We start from the raw sequence: 14,905 nt of genomic DNA, 5'->3' as shown, positions 1-14,905 counted from the left end.
CTCCGCTCTCGGGGACTCTACTTGGCCTCTGATCCGCCGCCCCGGCCATCCTGCGTCTGTGGCGCTACATATGGTGTGAAGCAAGGACTTGCGACCACCCCGTCTATGCTACTGTGAGGCCGGGAAGCCTGTCTCCGAACCTACTTCTCCATCCTGGGACCGTTGATCATCCGCACCATGGGTAAACCTCGTGCGCCCCCAGCCTCAAGCTCCGTGGCCCAGACGACCCTTGACCGGTTTGCCAAAGTGGACCGCGGAGCTGGTGTTGACCCGGCATCCGGCCCCGGCCCAGCTGGGGGAGACTTGGCAACCATCCTGCAGGCCATTTCGACTTCCCAAACGTCGGTTGAGACCAAGATAGGAGAAGTGAGAGTAGACGTATCCCTTATTCGCCAAGCCCTCCGCAAAGCCACGGAGCACCTTACGGACGCAGAGTCCCGGATCTCTACTGTGGATGATGATGTGTCCACCATCAAAACTCACATGGCCCGCCTCCAGTCGCAGACCGCTGACCTTCACCGCAGGGCTGAGGATGCTGAAAACAGAGCGTGCCGGAATAATCTACGCCTCCTAGGCTTCCCGGAGGGGGTTGAACAGGCGGACGCGGCGACCTTCCTGGAAGACTAGATCCGTACCTGGATGCCCAAGGAGAAGCTTTCCCCGTGGTTCGCGATTGAACACGCCCATCGCTCTCTGGCTCCCAAACCACCACCGGGCGCCCCGGCTCGACCCTTCATCCTCTGTGTCCTTAACTTCCGAGACCGGGATGCCATCTTGAGAACGGCTAGGTAGTTGGGGCAGATACACCATCGGGACTCCAGGATAATGGTTTTTCCTGACTATTCAAGAGAGGTCCAGTCTCAGCGCCGCTCATATGACGAGGTGAAGCAGAAGCTTAGGGCGATGAATCTCCGGTATGGGCTCCTCTTCCCGGCCCGACTCAAGGTGTTCTTCCAGGGGCAAACCCTCTTCTTTGACTCCCCGCAGGCGGCGTGGACTTGGGTTACGGAGGAGCATCCCCTCCACATCCAAATGACCCGCTCCCCGCCTCAGAGGTCCACGGACCACCAAAGTAGTGCAACACCCAAGCCTAGGCGGCGTAGGACTGGATCCCGCAGGAGGGGGGCACGCGGGGGGAGGGGATCCCGGTCGCCGGGATCGAGAGTCCAGCAGACCTCCCCCGCTGCATGGCAACGTGACCCCGACCTGCCATCCTTGACTCCATCCCTGATTGACCTGCGCAGTGCCCCTGGACCCGCGGGCACTATACGGAGTGCACTCTCGGATACTGATCTCTCCAGAAGCCCGACGCTCTGTGGATCTGAAGGTGACTCAGACTCATGATTCAGAGCGACTCCGTCTTCAACTGTTTTGATTCGAGGCCCACGGCCCATGCTCATGTCTCAAGGGACTTGCACTGGATATAGCCGGGACTCGTGATCTGGACCTGCCCTGGCTCCCTTGGCCTGGCGACCAGGGGCATGAGCTCCTTCCTGCGGCGCCCCAGAGACACAGGCCTGTTCCTAAAAATGTCATTCGTCTTGCTCATTACTCTGCACTGTGATATTTCTTGCTTGGCACTGTTGGTTTGCATCCTACACCATGGAGGGGGGTCCTCCCTACTGGTACCTTGACCATAGTTCCTACCCGTAGCTAACCATTTTAGATTAGCACCCATCCCCTGAGTGGGGTGTTTTCTGTTGTGGGACTGCATTTAGGGCGACAGATGCTTCCTGTTTTGAAGTGTAGGGTGGGGGGTGTGGGTGGGCGGGGAGTCCGTTGACTCTCCTTAGTTGGTTGTTATTGTTTTTGGCCGCCTACGGGCCGCCCTCTGTCCTGACTCTGGCTTGCCGTTGTTTGGCCTGTGTTGTTGCCACTCACAGGTGGCGGGTTGTAGCTCTCTTTTCGAATACACTGCAGTTGCATGGTCTCAATTTCTATGCTAGTCCTCTTCCTCCCCATGTTTGTTATTTTTGGCCGCCTACGGGCCGTCACGAGGGTCACTGCGGGCGGCGACCCCCTTCCCTCTCCCCTCCTCCCCCCCGCTGCCCCCTGGCATCACTGCTGCTGTGCTGGACCTGGCCCGGCTCCCCCTGGCCTTGCGAGATGTGGCCCTTCTTCCCCTCCTGGGTCCCTCCTTTGGGGGCCCTTGGATGCTCCATGGCTCCCGTCCCCCCGATGGCCTGCGCGCTGACTAGACCCCTCCACGTTCTCTCCTGGAACGTCAACGGCCTCCTAGATCGCATTAAACGTGCGGCTATCCTCCGGGCAGCCCACCGCTACGCGGCGGATGCCCTCCTTCTCCAGGAGATCCACCTCTTAGGCACACAATGTGATTTCCTGGCCCGCTGTGGGTTCGCGATGGTCTGGCACTCTGGGTTTGCCGTTCACCTTGACTCGGGCCACCACTGATCCCCAAGGTCGCTTTGTGGTAGTATTAGGTGTGTTGGAGGGGTGCCCCTTGAATATCCTGAGCCTGTATGTCCCATCCGCTCTTCTCCTACCGACGCTCCGTTGCCTTACGGGCGTTCTTTCCGCCCTTCTGAGAGGCTTGACGGTGGTGGGAGTGGACTTCAACGCCGTGCTGAACCCTTGTGATACGACCGGGACCCCCTCTGTTACTCGGATGGCCTCGGCCTCAGCCCTGTCAGGATGGGCCTCTGCCCAGGGGCTGGGGGACTCGTGGCGAGTTTGGAACCCCCGCAGGGTGCAATTCACCCACACATCGGCCGCCCACCACACCCAGTCCCGTATCGACCTTCTCTTTCTCCTGGCTACTGACTGACACTTGGTCTCCGGGGTAGCAATCCTACCCCGAGGGCTATCTGACCATTCCCCTGTCTCCCTCCGCCTTGGTTCATCCCAAGCGGGCCCGCGAGCAGTGTGGCACCTCAACGCCTGGTTTTTTCAAGACCCAGAGCTGGTGGACTCGCTGGAGCAGGAACTGTCACACTACTTTTCGGCTAATGAGGGATCGGTTCCGTCGCCCGGCACCCTGTGGGAGGCTGGCAAGGCCGAAATCCGCGTGGTGGCGAGGGGATTCGTGCATGCTAAGCGTGCGGACCGGCTGGCCAGTCTCGTTGAGCCGGAGTCCAGGGCGGAGCGGATGGAGGAGGAACAGGCACTCCTCGACCGCGCGGACCCCACCAGGCAAATCACGCAGATCCGCGAGTAAATCCGGCAGATTTCCCTGGACTCTGCCCAGATGCTGTGGCGCTCCTCGGTGGTGCGGGTTTACGGCTGGGGCGACAAAAATAGCAAGCTCCTCCACAATCTAGTCTCCTACCCCAGAGTCCACCGTATCATCCCAGAGATCCGGGCGCTGGACAGCTCCCTGCAGATGACTTCGAAGGCCATAGCGGGTGTCTTCGCTCACTTCTACACGACCCTCTATGCGCAGCAGCCAGCTGAGGCCTCCCTGGCCTCCCTGCTGGAGGAGACGGGTGCCCGGTTGCCCTCTCTGCCGCGGGAGTCCAGGGAGTCCCTAGATCGCCCCTTCACCTTAGAGGACGTGCTTGATGCCATTCCCCTCCTACATTCTGGCAAAACGCCTGGCCCTGACGGCTTCCCACAAGAATACTATGCCGCCTTCCGAGATACCCTTGCCCCCCACCTCTTGGCCCTCTTCAACCATGTGACAGACACTGGCTCCTTTCCCTCCGAATCTGATCTGGCCACGATCGTGGTCATTCCCAAATCCCACCCGCCCGCGACGGCCTGAGCGGACCACCGCCCGATCTCTCTCATCAACTCGGAGATCAAACTTTACGCCACCATCTTAGCCCAGAGACTTAAACCTCTCTTGTCGGATCTGGTTCATCCAGACCATTGTGGCTTCATGCCCGCCAGGGGCACCCGTCACTGCATCAGGCGCCTCCATTTGGCCTTGGCTCACCGCGCTCGACTTCCCCCCCTACCTGGCCCTCTTCTTCCTGGATTTTGAGAAGACCTTTGACACAGTGGGCTGGGACTACTTGCAGGACGTCCTGGCAGAAATGTGCTTCGGCCCTGTCTTCCGCCTTTTTGTTGGAGTTCTCTACGCCAGTCCCCACGCCCGGGTGCTAGTGAATTGGGTGCTCTCCGAGGCCTTCCCGATTCGCAGAGGCACACGCCAGGGGTGTCCCCTCTCGCCCCTTTTGTTCGCGCTTGCGATGGAGCCCCTGGCCGTGATGATCCGCCATGATCCCCTTATCCGAGGATGGGCATGGAATGAGAGCCACGTCGATAAAATTGCCCTCTACGCTGATGACGTGGTTCTCTACCTGGCTGACCCAGCGACCTCGGGCCCCAAGAGCCTGCTATCCCTTGCGGCCTTCCATCGGGTCTCCGGCCTCCGACTTAACGCCACCAAGTCTACGCTGGTCCCGCTGCACCCCTCCAGAGACTGCTTTGACTGGCAGTCAGACATTCCTCTATGGCGCCACTCAGTCAAATACCTTGGGATATGGGTAACTCTATTGCCAGAGCTTGAGTGGGCACCGAGTATCGCCCCCTTGGTTACCTGAATGAAGGCCGATCTCAAACGGTGGCAGATGCTCCCACTTAACCCCCTAGGAAGTGCTGTTTAAAATGATGGTCCACCCATGCCTTCTCTATGTCCTACAGAACACTTCCATCCCTGTCCCCACGCCTGGTTTCGTGAGCTGGATGGGCACCTGACCCGCTTTCTATGGGGGAGCGGTCGGCCGCGCATGTCGTTGGCACGCACCCGTATCCCCCCTTACGATGGGAGGCTGGGGGTGACTCATCTCTTCTTCTACTACATTGCCTCTAAGCTCCTCGTTGTCCACGACTGGTATGCGGGCGGCTGGTCCGACCCAGTGTACCAGGTGGAGCTCGTAGAGATGGATTTCCCACAGATCCAGGCCCTCCTATATGGCAGCCCGTGCCCCAATCCATGGCATCCATCGCTAGATCAGTCTTTACGGCGTGGAGAGCTGCTCTGCGCTACACGGATTGGGACCATAAGCTCACCAGGCAAACACCCCTGTGGCATGGCACCTGGCACCGGGAAGTGGCGGCATTGAACGGCTTTCGCCGATGGGATCTGGTGGGTGTCTCGGTCTTGGGAGACGTATGGGTAGGGGATCACATCCGGGCCTTTGCGGACCTGCAGCGGAACCATGCCCTTTCCCATACCCAACACTTTTAAGTACCTGCAACTACGCCATGCGCTCCAGATCCACCTCCCATCCCCAATCCCCCTCCCGGAATTCAGTCCGCTAGAGGCCCAGGTGATTATGGGGAATCTGGGGAGGGGTGTCCCGCATCTAGCGCTCCCTAGTTAATAATGGTCCCGCGTCCCTATACACGCTGCGCACCCGCTGGGAGGGATGGGTGGGACCCTTAGAGGAGGTGGATTGGAGGTATGCCCTTATGGTGCCCAGAACCCTGACCACCTCAGCCAAACTCAGTTTGGTCCAGACTTATTACCTTCATGCGGCCTACCTCTCCCCTGACCATCTCTTCCGAGCCCGCCTGTGACCTACTCCAGAATGCGCAAGATGTGGTTTCGCACCAGCGGATTTTTACCATGTGGTGTGGCTCTGCCCTAGACTGGCACAGTTTTGGAGGGGGGGTGGAACGGGAGCTCACACGAGCCTTGGGGTGGGAGGTTCCTCACGAGCCGATAAGACTCCTCTTGTGGGGTATTTGATGGCCTGGATGGCTCCGGGGTGGACAAGCGCCTCCTTGGGGCAGCGCTGGCAGTGGCTAAAAGGGATATAGCAAGCCATTGGTCACGACCTACGCCACCTACAGTGGGGAGGTGGAGGAGAGGGGTTGATTGGTGCGGGACCCAGGAGGAGGTCCTATTTGAGGCCAGGGGGGCAACAGACCTATTCCACAAGATTTGGGGGAAATGGTTTAATCTACTACCACCATGATCGAAGCTATAATGTATGATCGCTGCCTTTCTCTTTGCCCTGTGACCCCGGATATGGACTGGCATGTGAAGACCCGCTTTACACGCTTTCTTTGTAATAATCTGTTGTGTGATCTGATTGAGCTACACCCAATGAACTCTGTCTGTTGTTTTAAATACCAAATAAAGTTGATTATCAAAAAAAAAATTCCTCAGCCGGATCCTTACTACTAGGCTTCTTCCTCATTCGACAGCCCTAATGCACCCAGATTAAGCAAGGTTTATCGCTGGCCGCAACACAGCAATTAATATCAGGAGACCCTTGGCATTGTTAGAGGCCGATACTTCTGATCATGAGGAAGCAGTGGTCTTTGCAGTAGACATAGAGAAGACCTATGACAGTTTATGGTGGAGCTTCCTCTATGGCGTAATGGAGCATATCTGATTGGGGCATGGATTTAAACCCTGGAACGGTTACTCTATATGGACCCCACAGCCAGAGCTGGGCAGATTATATCAGAGAGCTAGTGTGAGCCGCTGGACCAGGCTGGGATGTCCCTTGCTGCCCTTGCTCTTTTCACTAGCAATGGAGCAACTAACCAACTACACAAAAGAACTTGTGAAAGATACCGGGGCATAGAGGTTGGTGGCCAAAACCACTACATCGCTCTATATGCGAATGATCTCCTTCTCTTCCTTTGGAACACGACAACTGATCTCGAATGAGCTCGGAGACTACTGTAGGTGTTCGGCTCGCTATCTGGGTTAAAAGTCAACTGGCAGAAGTCATGGCTGTTGCTAACACTTGCAAGTCGGCCCCCTATGGGACTAGAGTTATTGCAATGGGAGCCCTGATGTTTACAATATTTGGGGTTTAAAGTGTACCACTACCAAGCCGATTTACGGGACAGATATGTGGGCATGGTAATTTGGGCACTTAGATCGAGAGCTGACTTCTGGAAGACGATCCCCCTAGCTGTGCCGGGCCATATAGTCCTGCTTAAAATGGTTGCACTCCCCCAACTGCTGTATTTCTTTGTAGTGATGCCTGTATGGATCCCCTGGGCAATATTCTGGGAACTCTATTTGCTCATCATCACTTTCATATGAGGGTCAGGCCGAAGAAGAGTTGCCCTCACACAATGTGCGTTTGCACTGCATACTTGCAAGTATGACTTTTTAGTTGTCTATAGTCTAAAACTAAACAATATGAATGGTCCATTTTTACTACTGGAAACAAGGAATTATTGATTGATGAGATACAAGGCTCAATTATGCCTTTATATTCAAGTTGTGTTGTAATTTCTCTAACTACACGTTTAGCTTCGTGTGGTTGCACCTGTGGGCTGGACCTTATGGTTCTTATGTGGTAAGGCGAATCTTCATCCCAACCCACATGATTGCGATATATCAAGCTGGTCTTTTGCAAGGGCCCAGACCTTGGCACACACATGTTTAACTGCATCAGGAACAAAGACAGAGAAGGATGGTACTATCACACTTTCTCTTGGTGGGACTTTTTGTACAGTCTCAGGTGGCCAATCTTTTTCATCCAAGATAATGTCATAGCCAAATGTTAGATTCTCCCAGAAGATAATTTTAATAGTACGGGGTGTATCACCCTCTATTTGGAGTTGTAAAATATACAATCTGCCTGGAGAACTACCTTTTAGATCTAGTGTTTCCACGTGAAAAAACTCATTAGTTGCTTTTGCCACCAGAAACTCTTGAAGATTCTGGTGAACTATCGTGACCTCTGCTCTGCTGTCTAGCAGAGTCAGAGCCCAGTCTTTGTTCAGATGCAGAGTCCTCAATATATGTGGCATATTTAAGTGCAATACTAGCTACTTTTTTCTTCTTAAATTGAGGCTTTTGTTGTGTAAGTTTCTCTTCCCTCTTTTATGGTGATGTCAGAAGAGCGTTGTGAGTCCTTCTTTGGTTTCACATACTTGTCCGACCTACGCTCCTCCGAGTGTTTTTCGAATTACTCCGGAAAGAAACCAGAAGATAGTGTATCAGTATACTGATACCTATGAGGCTGTTTAATTGTTTCACAGTTGTGCAGATTATAGAGCTTTTCAGAGGACTCCTGGGGAGGAGATCCACCCCGTGGTTTAATTTTTTTCCTTATTTGTCTTATTATCCCAGTGTTCTTTTCGAAGACTCTGGTGCCTGTTTCAAGTTATCCTTTTCAGAATTACCCCTAAGTTATGCTTTATGAGGTCTGGCCCCCAACTTATCTCTACCTATTAATGTATAGGTTTCAGCAAACATTTTAGGTGGTTTGCACGCTTGGTCTGCCCCATGACCTTCGTTAGGCGGTAGGGTACAGCCAAAGCTGCTGCATACCCTTTAACGTTACTTAAAATAATTGAGGATAGATTGACATAATTGCCAATAAGTTTCATCCCCAAATCCAGGGCAGGGGCTGCTCCGTATTCATTTTTAATTTGCTTGAGTACTTCAGGGAAAACAGCTATGGATGGTGTACCATGTGTGATGGTATAGATTGAAGCAACTATGTGGCACACTCTTACACCGGGGCAGCCATCCCTAAAGGTAGGCACATTGAGAGAATTCTATGTTTATCTTCAGGTCCCGTATTTCAGTGAATGGTTACTGGATTAATCGCTGGCATTGCAAAATGCAGTTGTACAGCTCGAGCAGTTCTCACTGGGTTTGTAGTTATTGTTCACATAACAAATTGTGTCATACGCCTGTAATATCTAACTAGACCCAGTGGCGGCTCGCCGAGGGAGGGCTGTGGGGCGGGGGAGGGACAGGGTGGGAGTAGTGGACTCCGACTTACTTGCATTGCAAAATTGTTGATGCAGCACACGCAATGCAAATTGTTTTATTTATTTACTTACTTTACTCCGTTCCACCGTAAGACGGAGTCCACTATGCCCCCACCCTGCCCCTCCCCCACTGTTCCCCTCCCCCTCCCCTCTGCCCCACAGCACTCCCTTGGTGAGCCGCCACTGACTAGACCTCTGTAAAGTGTACGCAGCTCAACTGCTGTGAGTGCTGCTATTTGTGGATATGGTGCGTAGCTGTCATTACTCAGGGGACCGAGTCTGACGTTTACTAGTGGTAGGGCGCCATGGAACCAGTTTATGCGTTCCTGAAATGGTAGTGCAATTTCTAATCATCATGAGCTCTATAATTGTTAGGAATTGCTGCTTGAGTGTATGTGTGAAATGCTCCAGTGGTTGTGTCTGTTGCCGAAAATGTTACCCATGAATAGAATACCTCTGTTTTATACGCTTGGTGGCCCTCTACTATAAAAGTAACATCCCCTCCTGCAAGAGCGAGCCCCTGGTGTTGTAGCCTCTGCATGCAATTTAGTGGTATACCAGCTGGTACTGCATTACCCATTTAAATGAATGGAATTCAGTGAAGGTAAATTATAGTCACGTGATCCTTTGAAAGGTTCAAGTGTAAACAACCTACAGATAGAAATAGGAGTTCCCTATTTTAGCTGAGGAGGATCTTCCTTAACACCATGGACGTCTCCGTTAAAAGGCGATTAGCGGCTTTGGGCAAACTTAAAAAGCCACTCGGGAGAAAAGAGAGTAATAGGTAAGTAAGGAGGGGAGAGAAGAATAATGATGGTCCATGCAAACGAGGATTGGGCATATTGAGAAAATGAGATCTTGGTCATAGGAGGAATTTGCAGATGTGAATGTTTTTAGACCTTGTTTATAGGATTAATGGTATTTTTTGGTGGTCATTTTCCTCAATTTAGAAGAGCACATTTTGGTTTTGAGTGTTTGGGTAGATGGTGTGATCCAAGGCTGTGGAAGAGCTGCCACTTGGAGAGAGGTTATGGATAGTGTATCTCATATGTGGAAATATACGGGCTTAAATCTTCATGTGGGTGTGCAGCAAATGTGTATAATAGAATGGTCAAATGTGGTTAGTTAATAGTAGATGGATGGTGAGTGTTTTGGACAACAGGTTCAGGTGCAGCAAATGTTCATGTGAGTGTTTATAGGAAGAGTGAATGCCTCATTGAGTGATCAGAGAGAAATTGATTGAAAAGAATCATGTGCTGATTGTTCTGACATAGGGTAAGGCATCAGAAATAAGTGCCACTGAGAATGAGAGATCAGCATTGAATAGGGGCAATGATAGAAGTGCAGTGGTACTTAAACAACTGGTGATGGAAGGCTAATATTTTACTTATTGAGCACAAACCTATCCGTTAAGGCAGTGAAGTACTTTACATATAGCGTAAGACAGGTCTTCCTTAACCTTACATCAGCGCATATTAAAACCCACATACAGTAAAGGACACACCTTGGATCGGCGATGGACTTCAAATAGCTAATTATCAAACTTAAGACATGTGTCACTTTATGTGGTTGTTCCATTGCTTGATTAAGTTTGTCCTTGTAGAAGGCCCAAAAAATATAAGCTACACTGATTACAAATTAACTCACAATTGGCTATGTATCAATTTAAAAAGTTTTGTTAACATAATGAAAGGAAACCACACAAATTTGGGTTTGAATTTGATGAAGCAGATGTCTCATAACAAATCAAACTAAACCAGTCCTTTGGTTTACAGCTGACCTAAAAGAAGTAGGGGGGCGTGGCTTGGCTGCCGAGCGGAATGGCTGCCTGACCTCGCAGCTCCGCCGATCGAGCAAATTGATCCGACATTAATCCGCTTATCCTGACGCTAGGGCTCGGACCCCGTGCTCCTTACAGCCTGCGTAGGACCCCCGCTTAACCCTGTGACACTTTCGCTGCAGTGCACTCCCGATTCTGGGTGAAACCTGACGGCCTGATCTGAGATTGATGTGCGGCCTGGTGCAGCGCTGAAAGCCGGGGGCTCGCGCTGTTGTCAGCTGACCGGAAGTGGGTGTCGGCCCGGCTGTGAGCGGTAGGATTGCGCCGCTTGGGCAATTGACGGGTGACATCAGCTGCGGCCATAAATCTGAAGACGCCTCAAGACCCGACTGGGTGACCGCGGTGGCGGAAACCTCATACCCGACGCTCAGACCGTAACGGCCACAGGGAGGGCTGAGGGCGCTCGGCGGTTGAAAGGCCACAAGAATACGGGTGCAGCGGAGGCGGGAGGGAGGCCCCGCTGATACCCGTGAACAATAGGTGAGCACTTGCGAACGCTGAACGGACGCTACACACTCCGCCGGTCAGAGTGAGTTGGGCACTACAAGCAACGAAGAGCGCCGGAGGGAGCACGTAGAGAAAGAAAGGCGCGAACCGCCATCTTGTCTGATCTCCTGAGGTAGTGCCTGAGTTGTGTGATAGTGAGTTACGAGGCCCGGAAACTGGACTTGAATAGCTGCAGCTGGGCCGCACACGTAACCTTGCAGGACTGCGGGGTCATTAATAATTAAATGTTGAGAAGTGGAACGGCTAATCCCATCGGCGGCGAGTAGGGTGGCGTTTGCAGCGGCTATATTGAACACCAGACGATACACTTGCTACTGGTGGCGGATTGTGGTGGTGCCCTAAAAACTACCGCCAACAACGAAAACCGCAAGGTGCAACGCTAGGAGATACCGCTGCGGTCACTGACTCGCTGTGGCACCTGGTCGCACAGTGCACACGGAGGAAACGGTTGCGTGCAGCTGTCTGCGAACGCCGCGTGGCCAGGCGTCGCCATGGGTAAACCAGACACAAGGCAACCCAGAATCACATTTGACAAGACGAGTAAAAAACCGCAGAGCCCGGACCCACCGGAGCAAGAAACATCGGGAGAAGCTCGGCCTGTACTGCCGGCGGATGACGTTAGAGCCATGTTCCAGGATTTGAAAACGAATCTACAAGGCATAGATACTAAAATGGACGCGCTGGCTGCACGAATGGACAGCATGACGAAAAGGATGGGCAAACAAGAGGGCATAGTCGGAGTGCTGGAAACACGTGTGACAGAAACGGAGGAATGCCAGACGGACTTAGACAAGAAGCTGCGGGGTATGGATAAAGTGCTGTCACTGACTCAAATGAAGAACGAAGATTTGGAGGCGAGGTCAAGACGGAATAACGTCCGTATCACGGGCGTGGCAGAATCCACAGACATTGTAAACATGGAGCGCTACGTCGAACAGATGATGAAAGACCTCTTTGGCGATGGCCTGTCTTCAATGTTCCTGGTGGAGAGAGCTCATCGTACTTTGGGACCTGCGCCCAAGCCGGGAGCCCCACTGAGGCCCATACTGGCTCGCATTCTAAATTACAGAGACAGGGACTCAATCCTAAGGTTGGCACGTAACATGGTAGATTTGCAATACAAAGGACACCGGATAGCCATGTACCCCGATTTCACTCTCCAGGTGCAGGCTGCCAGGCGAGAGTTCCTACCAGCGAAAAAGGTGTTCCAGCAGATCAGCACGAAATACTCCTTGATTTACCCGGCAAAACTGAGGGTGCAGGGTCCAGGAAAATCCACCTTTTTCACGGACGCTAAGGCAGCCTTGAAATTTGCCAAACAGCTTGCTAAAGAACAAAAAGGACTGCTGGCAACAGAAGAACGTGGTGCAACTGAGCAGCTAAGTGACGTTGAATGACATTCTGTATTACTGGTTATGGTGGTGATGGTAACGTAGTCATATGTCACCTGTTTAAATGAGGGGATAGTGTTCTAAATGGTGCGTATCAGTGCTCCCTGAACACAGGTAAATGCTGATTCGTTAGATATGGGGTCCATGGGTCCTGGAGCACTCAGTGTCAGATCCGCGCTCGATCGCCCTGTCATAAGTACAGGGTTAGGTGGCACCTACCTGCGTACCCCACGGGATGACTCCCAAGCTCTGGTTGGCCCGACTGCTATTGCTGTTAATTGGTTTTGGTAGGGCGGGTAGTGGGGGGGAATGTGCACAACCTGTTTAGGGGGTTGGAGCGGGTGGGTGGGGAGGGTCTGGGATCTGGTTTGTATGTTTTTCAAAGTTAACCTGTAGATGCGCTATGCTCGAAATATGAACATTGACACTGTTGAAGCGTGGGTGCATTTTCGAACGTTTACTGTGATAGCACCTCTGTGCCACCTACTGCTTGCACCATACACTCTGGTGATCCGCTCGCTATGTACTTTCATTGTGGTACTATCTTTGTGGCATTTAGGGAGTGATTTGCTTCTGGTGAGATTGCGACCCCCGGTGTGGATGCAGACATGACGTCGATAAAGGGCTTATCATGGAATGTGAGGGGCATGAATGACAAGAGAAAAGCGAGACTTGTACACTCCTATTTGTTGCGGAAGCATGTAGATATTTGCATGCTACAGGAAACGCATTTGCATACCACGGGCGCGTCACAGCTCAGGCACACTAGATGGGGGGAGATAATCCATGCCCCCTACTCGAATTATGCAAGAGGGGTGGCTGTCTTAATCCGGAGAGGCCTGCACTGGATGACACACCAGGTATTGGCAGATGAGGAGGGACGATACATACTGATACTGGGGGTTTTGTGCGGTGTACAGATGTTGCTGGTGAATGTTTATGGCCCAAATAGCGATAATCCTGAATTCTTTGAGGGACTGTGGCGTAAGATACAAGCACTTGGCAATGCGGCGATACTGTGGGGGGGGGTGATTTCAATGTAGTGCTTTCTGATGCTATGGATAGACAGGGCACTGCCCGTGAACACCACCCTAGGGCGGCAGAGGCGCGGGCGGGCACTTGTATTACGGCGCATAGGGCTGGATGGTCGAGGCTTGATTATTGGATAATGTCTAGGGACCTTCATGCTTCGGTACTAGAAGCTGTACACTTGTCGAGATCTCTGTCCGACCATGCTCCGGTGGATGTGACGCTTGCCACCCCCTCACAGTACATACAGCCGTTCAGCTGGAGATTCCCCTCCCATGCCCTCCTGGATCAGGTATTTAGAGAAGAGCTGCGAGATAAACTAGAGGAGTATTTTGAACTCAATGAAGGGTCTGTAGAATTGCCTGGCAAGCTCGGGGAGGCTTGCAAGGTGGTCACTAGGTGACACTGCATGGCACTCAAAACGGGAGTGCTGCGGTCCATTAGGGACACGCTTGATAGGCTGGGGAAAGAACTGGCAGCCTTGGAGGTCATTTTAACTGAATCGCCCACCGATGGGTCCCGTGCTGAGTTCAGGACAAAACTCACCCAGTATCAGGAGGAAGCAGAAAGAGAAGTGAAATTTCTGCATAAATATGCTCAGGCTAGACGCTATGGGGAGGGAGACCGCCCTGGAAGGACTCTAGCCAATATGCTTCGGAATCCTAAAGGTGCGGAATATATAATGGAATTGAAAACTGCGACCGGAGACCTGGTCAGGGCGCCGCAAGATGTACTGCACAGTATGGAAGAATATTACGAGACGCTGTACACCTCCAAGGTGCAACCGGCAGACCAGGTGATTGCAGACTATCTCGACACGATAGCATTGGCATGGTTCAACAATGGGGCGCGGGAGTACATGGATCTTCTGATAACACCGGAGGACATACGGGTGACCATAGCAAGCTTGCCCTCAGGTAAAGCGCCTGGACCTGATAGTCTCACAGCGTCATTTTACAAGGAATACGCCGACATCCTTGTCCCCAGGCTTCACAAGATGTATATGGAAGCGATTGAGACTGGGAGTCTTCCCCCATCGCTTCGGGAAGCCATAATTATTACACTCCTAAAGCCAAATAAAGACCCAACATGCCCGGACTCGTACCATCCGCTATCACTGATAAATCTTGGCGCCAAGATTTATGCTAAACTTCTGGCGGAACGATTGAAACCCATGTTGCCCCAGATAGCATTGTCTGATCAGTTGGGATTTGTAACAGGCAGGTCCACCTCACACAACTTGCGCACTCTGTTCGGGTTACTTCACTACCTGGACCCCAAGGTGCAGGCCGCAGCTGCCCTGTTGGATGCCACTAAGTCTTTCGACTCTCTTGAATGGAAGTTCTTACTGGCGTTATTCACCAGAATGGGATTCAGCCGGTTATTCACGCAGAAAATTAGCATCCTATATAATTGCCCCACGGCGAGAGTGAAGGTCAATGGGCAAGTCTCGCAGCCTATACGGATTACGAGGGGG

This window comes from Lissotriton helveticus, chromosome 3_2, assembly GCF_964261635.1.
Source record: "Lissotriton helveticus chromosome 3_2, aLisHel1.1, whole genome shotgun sequence".
NCBI classification, from domain to species: domain Eukaryota; kingdom Metazoa; phylum Chordata; class Amphibia; order Caudata; family Salamandridae; genus Lissotriton; species Lissotriton helveticus.
Note: the sequence above shows the minus strand (reverse complement) of the source record.